The following is a 7397-nucleotide window of genomic DNA, read 5'->3' as shown; positions in this document are numbered from 1 at the left end:
AGCCACATGGAAAACCCATTTACCCAAACCAAGCATGATTAAGAACTAAGAAATATAGCACTTGTATATGTTTCTCATGTATTAAGTGCAGCCAAATTCGATTTATTCCTCACATGCACAACAATACAAAATTCTATCCACGACAATTGGACATCGCATTGCAGAATTGAACCAAGCAGTTAACTAAACACCACAACAAATGAACCAAACATTAACTGAGCACCACATTGCACAATATAACATTGAACCAAGCAGTTAACTAAACACCACAACAAATGAACCAAACATTAACTGAGCACCACATTGGACAATATAACATACTCCTAATAGAAGATCAGAGAGTTAACAAAATAGTTAACTACAGCCAATTGTAGCAATTGTATTTGTTTCTCATGTATTTACTACAGCCAAATTCAATTTATTCCTCACATGGTATACAATAACAAAATGCACCAACAATTTTGTAAAGATAAATTCGATTTATTTCTCACATGGAAGACAATACAAAATTGTAGCCTGAAGAATTGAACATCACATTTGCAGAATTGAACATCACATTTGCAGAATTGAACCAAACAGTTAACTGAAGACAACAACTAATTAACAAAACAGTTAATAAGTGAGCACCACACTGCACGACATATAGAACATATACACTAGAGCAACAGATTGCATGGTGAAATTAGATAGCACAATTCACTAGATTTTGTGAAGGAAAGGCAGGAGCAGCACACGCAACGGGTAAACCGAGCATGCTTAACCGGCGTAGCTAGCAATTGGCAAGGTGCTCCTCCAAGATCTGGGGGTTGGCACGAACGACAGCCATCGCGACCTCATCTGCGCGTGCGGCCGCGGTTTGCTTCTTCACTGCCAAATGCTCCTTGAGGTCCTGGCTATACTGCGTGCACCATGGCTTAGGCCGGCGCTTATTTGGTGGAGGGGTCGGTGATTTGGGTGGAAGGTGTCGCGCTCGTGCCGGCGGTCGGGGCATGTGGTATGTGGAAGGAGGAGGAGGATGGGGGTCGGGTGTGGATTACCTGCCTGGATAGAGGAGGCCGAGCAGCGTGAAGGAGGGTAGCCGGCGAGGAGGCGGCGGCGCTGCAAGCAAGCAGTGAAGGTTTCAACTTGGAAAGGAAGGCGGAAAGAGGGGAAATGTGGCTTTTGGTAAGGGGGAGGGGTGGGGAGGTAGATATTTCCGCGGAAGCCGAAAATTTGGAATCGCTTCAGCCAAAAAACTGGCGCGCAAAGTGTCATCAGACACGGTCCCTTATTCAGAACTGTGTACGATATGTGGACATCACAAACGATTCAGATAGCTTAACCCGTGTGTGATGAGTTTGAACGTTAAAAGTTTTGGTTCGAATTTCCATGGTTACAGTGGTCATCCATGTCATTGCATAATTTGGGTACACAAAGGAGACTACAGCACACCCACACTTCTTAATCGAGCAAGTTCAACAATTAAACAGAGGTAGCTGACCAAAACATTACTCTGAAAAAATTAAAGACCGGCACTCTTAATTAAACAAAACATAGAGTACTACTACGGCTGGTGCTCGTCGATCTCCGCCGCCGCCTCCATGTCCAGCTCGCGCCCGACGGTCTCCTGGGGAAGGGGCTCCATGGCATCCATCGCACCATACTCGACAAGAATCTCGCCATCCGCGTCCGCCATCTCTTTGGAAAAGGCCGCCATGAGCTGGGCAAGGGCAGACACGGTCTGTGCTTGGACGGGCTCCGTCGTCACAAGGTATGCGGTGGAGGAATGGACGGCTGCACGAACGCGCTCGGCGATTGCCAGCTCTTGGGCCGTGGGTTGCCAACCATTGTCGGAGAAGCTTCGCTCGATTTGTGCGGTGACCACCAGGAGCTGGGTGTGGGCGGCCTCGACATGGTCATGGGCGGCCTCCATCAGGGCTAAGGCCGCCGCTATGGAACGGACAGCTGCTGTGCAGCTCTTGCCAGTTGCTATCCCCGAGGCAGATGTTGCTGCCACCACCTGAGAAGCAACAACGGCCGTTTGGGCTGCCTTTGCCGCCCGATCGCAAATTGGGGCCACGCAAATGCACCTTGTTAGCACGAGCATGGCGGCTGCGGCCGCACTCTCGCCGGAGTGGGCCACCAAAGTTGCCCCCACGACGTGGGTCCACGTGCCCATCTTTCACCGGCGACGATTGAACAGTGAAATGATATTTGGGGAGCGAGCTTGTGTGCTTGACACGCCGGCTGTGGACTGTAGCCGATGCACGTTCTCGCGTAAGCCATAGGCGTACTATACACCGAAGGTGCTCCAAGATATTTTGTACCACATCTCACACGGTTGCTGATAATAAACTGTGTGCGATCTACTTGTTTTTTCATCTTACACAACAACTCTACTTTCCCAACAGACAGTTTGGTCAGGAAAACAGCTTCCGCTAACAAACAGTCAGTTGGTAAAGACTATTGCCGACTGACACGGTCTGTTGGGGAAAATCCAGACGGCAATGGACGGTGTTTGAATTGCTAGACCTTTTATCTGGAGTGAACATGCAACTATATGTGTGTCGTAAAAGAATTGAAATTACTCAGGGTTCGTTTGAACATTTTATACATTAAATTGATTTTCTAGCCATTTGATGTGAACAATTCAAATTTGAACTACATGCACATGCTCCAGTGCATATAAATTGGTTGAAAAATCAAATTTGTGTCCTTGGCTGCATGCTTAGGTCCCGTGCAAGAAATGGGCATGAATTTCAAACACCAGGGAACCGTTGATTGCCGGCAAAACATTGCGATGCATGGTTTTTAAATTCTAGTAAATCCAAAACTCGTATGAAATTCATGAAACTTGGCATGCTATCATGGAGCGGCATCAACATGCCGTGGTACAAATTTTATCCCATTTGGCGCAGGTTTGGGTATATGCTTCTCACAAATCAGAGCTTCTCACAACAAGCATGATGGTTTTCGGTAGGGAACGTCCCACCTTTGTGGACGAAATGATATCCATTACCTCTTATTGCTTTCAATTTTTTTTCTCGTGTCAACATAGAACAACAGGACTGTTGTGTGATTTTTTGTGATTTTTCAGGGTTCGTTTGGACATTTTTATGCATTAGCGGAGTTTTCAATGGATTTTATGTGCATAATTCAAATTTGAACTACATGCACATGCTCCAGTGCATATAAATTGGTTGAAAAATCAACTCTGTGTCCTTGGGTGCCTGCTTAGGTCCCATGCAAGAAATGGGAAATGAATTTCAAACACCGGGGCACCGTTGATTGCCGGCAAAACATTGAGATGCCTGGTTTTTAAATTCTAGTAAATCCAAAACTCGTCTGAAATTCATGAAACTTGGCATGCTATCATGGAGCGGCATCAACATGCCGTGGTACAAATTTTGTCCCATTTGGGGCAGGTTTGGGTATATGCTTCTCACAAACCGGAGCTTCTCACAACAAACATGATGGTTTTCGGTAGGGAACGTCCCACCATTGTGGACCAAACGATATCCATTGCCTCTTATTGCTTTCAAATATTTTTCTCGTGTCAACATAGAAGAACAGGAGTGTCGTGTGATTTTTTTTGTGATTTTTCGGGTTTCGTTTGGACATTTTTATGCATTAACTAAGTTTTCAATGCATTTTATGTGCATAATTCAAATTTGAACTACATGCACATGCTCCCGTGCATATAAATTGGTTGGCAATTCATATCTGTGTCCTTGGGTACATGCTTAGGTCGCATGCAAGAAATGGGAATGTATTTCACACCCCCGGGCACCGTTGATTGTCGACAAAACATTGAGATGCCTGGGTTTTAAATTCTACTAAATCCAAAATTCGTCTGAAATTCATGAAACTTGGCATGCTATCATGGAGCGGCATCAACATGCCGTGGTACAAATTTTGTCCCATTTGGGGCAGGTTTGGGTACATGCTTCTCACAAACTGGAGCTTCTCACAACAAGCATGATGGTTTTCGGTGGGGAACTTCCCACCTTTGTGGACGAATCGATATCCATTGCCTCTTATTGCTTTCAAGTTCTTTTCTCGTGTCCACATAGAACAACAGAAGTGTTGTGTGATTTTTTTGTGATTTTTTGGGGTTGGTTTGGACATTTTTATGCATTAACTAAGTTTTCAATGCATTTTATGTGCATAATTAAAATTTGAACTAAATGCACATGCTCCAGTGCATATAAATTGGTTGAAAAATCAAATCTGTGTCCTTGGGTGCATGCTTAGGTCCCATGCAAGAAATGGGAATGAATTTCAAACACCGGGGCACCGTTGATTGCCGGCAAACATTGAGATGCCTGGTTTTCAAATTCTAGTAAATCCAAAACTCGTCTGAAATTCATGAAACTTGGTATGCTATCATGGAGCGGCATCAACATGTCGTGGTACAAATTTTGTCCCATTTGGGGCAGGTTTGGGTATATGCTTCTCACAAACCGGAGTTTCTGACAACAGGCGTGATGGTTTTCGGTAGGGGACATCCCACCTTTGTGGAAGAAACGATATCCATTGCCTCTTATTACTTACAATTTTTTTTCTCGTGTCAACATAGAACAACAGGACTGTTGTGTTATTTTTTGTGATTTTTCGGGGTTCGTTTGGACATTTTTATGCATTAACTGAGTTTTGAATGCATTTTATGTGCATAATTCAAATTTGAACTACATGCACATGCTCCAGTGCATATAAATTGGTTGAAAAATCAAATCTGTGTCCTTGGGTGCATGCTTAGGTCACATGCAAGAAATGGGAATGAATTTCAAGCACCGGGGCACCGTTGATTGCCGGCAAAACATTGAGATGCCTGGTTTTTAAATTCTAGTAAATCCAAAACTCGTCTGAAATTCATGAAACTTGGCATGCTATCATGGAGCGGCATCAACATGCCGTGGTACAAATTTTGTCCCATTTGGGGCAGGTTTGGGTATATGCTTCTCACAAACCGGAGGTTCTCACAAGAAGCATGATGGTTTTCGGTAGGGAACATCCCACCTTTGTGGACGAATCGATATCCATTGCCTCTTATTGCTTTCAAATTTTTTTCTCGTGTCCACATAGAACAACAGGAGTGTTGTGTGATTTTTTGTGTTTTTTCAGGGTTCGTTTGGACATTTTTATGCATTAACTGAGTTTTCAATGCATTTTATATGCATAATTCAAATTTGAACTAAATGCAAATGCTCCTGTGCATATAAATTGGTTGAAAAATCAAATCTGTGTCCTTGGGTGCATGCTTAGGTCCCATGCAAGAAATGGGAATGAATTTCAAACACCGGGGCATCGTTGATTGTCGGCAAAACATTGAGATGCCTGGTTTTCAAATTCTAGTAAATCCAAAACACGTCTGAAATTCATGAAACTTGGCATGATATCATGGAGCGGCATCAACATGTCGTGGTACAAATTTTGTCCCATTTGGGGCAGGTTTGGGTATATGCTTCTCACAAACCGGAGCTTCTCACAACAGGCATGATGGTTTCAGGTAGGGAACATCCCACCTTTGTGGACGAAACGATATCCATTGCCTCTTATTGCTTACAAATTTTTTTCTCGTGTAAACATAGAATAGTAGGAGTGTTGTGTGATTTTTTGTGATTTTTCGGGGTTTGTTTGGACATTTTTATGCATTAACTGAGTTTTCAATGCATTTTACATGCATAATTCAAATGTGAACTACATGCACACGCTCCAGTGCATATAAATTGGTTGGAAAATCAATATGTGTCCTTGGGTGCATGCTTAGGTCCCATGCCAGAAATGGGAATGAATTTCAAACACCAGGGCACCGTTGATTGCCGGTAAAACATTGAGATGCCTGGTTTTTAAATTCTTGTAAATCCAAAACTCGGCTGAAATTCATGAAACTTGGCATGCTATCATGGAGCGGCATCAACATGCCGTGGTACAAATTTTGTCCCATTTGGGGCAGGTTTGGTTATATGCTTTTCACAAACCGGAGCTTCTCACAACAAGCAAGATGGTTTTCGGTAGGGAGCGTCCCACCTTTGTGGACGAAACGTTATTCATTGCCTCTTATTGCTTTCAAATTTTTTCTCGTGTCAACATAGAACAACAGGAGTGTTTTGTGATTTTTTGTGATTTTTCGCGGTTCGTTTGGACATTTTATGCATTACCTGAGTTTTCAATGCATTTTATGTGCATAATTCAAATTTGAACTACATGCACATGCTCTAGTGCATATAAATTGGTTGAAAAATCAAATATGTGTCCTTGGGTGCATGCTTACGTCCCATGCAAGAAATGGGAATGAATTTCAAACACCAGGGCACCATTGATTGCCGGCAAAACATCGAGGTGCCTGGTTTTTAAATTCTAGTAAATCAAAAATTCTGTTAACCATTCACGTGACACCACGTGTCTTGGTTTTAATGGTTGTAGGAGGTGCCGTGTGGAAAGCTGCTTGACCTTGACTGAACGGGAGGCGTGCGAGCACCGTCCGGTGCACAGGCTGACAGAGAGGCGTGCAAGCTGTCCTTGAGTGCGCAGGCTCACCACGAAGGGTGCAAGCTGTATGTTGCGCATGTTCACTCGGAAGCGAGCCCTTTGACTTCCATGGCCGCCCGCCGTGCTCGCATCCTCTCCATTAATGGCGCCCAAGCTGCAGTTTAATTCGCTTTTTAAATATATAACACTCATCGCAAACGTTTTAGTTTAGAACACCCGTATGCAAACCGACAACTTCTCTAGGAAGCCAAGAGAAAATGTGCCGAGCAGGATTTCTGCAGCTCTTGATCGCAAACGTTTAATATAGAACACCCGTATGCAAAGTGAGAGCAGCGCATGATTTTTGCATCCCTTCAACACAAATGGTTGTTTTGGATGACCCGTTTGCAACCACATACAAACAATTTGGTAAGATTTGTCACTCCTTGTAATACTGCGATTTGTCAAAATATGAACCTAAAAGTCACTAGCAGTATCTAATTTTTGCAACTAAAATTCAGTAATTAAGCATAGATTTCATTCATAGATTAAGCAGTCGTTCTTAATTTATACAAACAGTTCAACTCGACAGCTGAACCGACCAAACTTTTCCCCAATTGTTGCCAACCACGTACTAAAATAGCTAGTTCAACTATATATACTAGCTAATTTTAAGTACGTTGTACAGTTCCACCACTTCTATAGTGAGATGAACTGAACAAAATAGCCCCTAAATACTACTACTACTGTGGAGGGGCTTTGTACTACTTCCGGCTGCCTCTCCTCTGCCGAGCGCACTCAGTAAGAGGCGGTGGAGGCGGAGCCTACCGACGAGCTGGGCACCCGCAATGCGGTGCCTGCCGCTAATGCAGCTTTAGCGATGCTCACCTCGAACGCCCTCTGCCGCTCCAGACGACCCCTCTTGAAGCAGTGGTTCTCCTCATAGA

This window comes from Aegilops tauschii, chromosome 1 (genome assembly GCF_002575655.3).
Source record: "Aegilops tauschii subsp. strangulata cultivar AL8/78 chromosome 1, Aet v6.0, whole genome shotgun sequence".
NCBI lineage: Eukaryota > Viridiplantae > Streptophyta > Magnoliopsida > Poales > Poaceae > Aegilops > Aegilops tauschii.
This window is presented reverse-complemented; position numbering follows the sequence as displayed.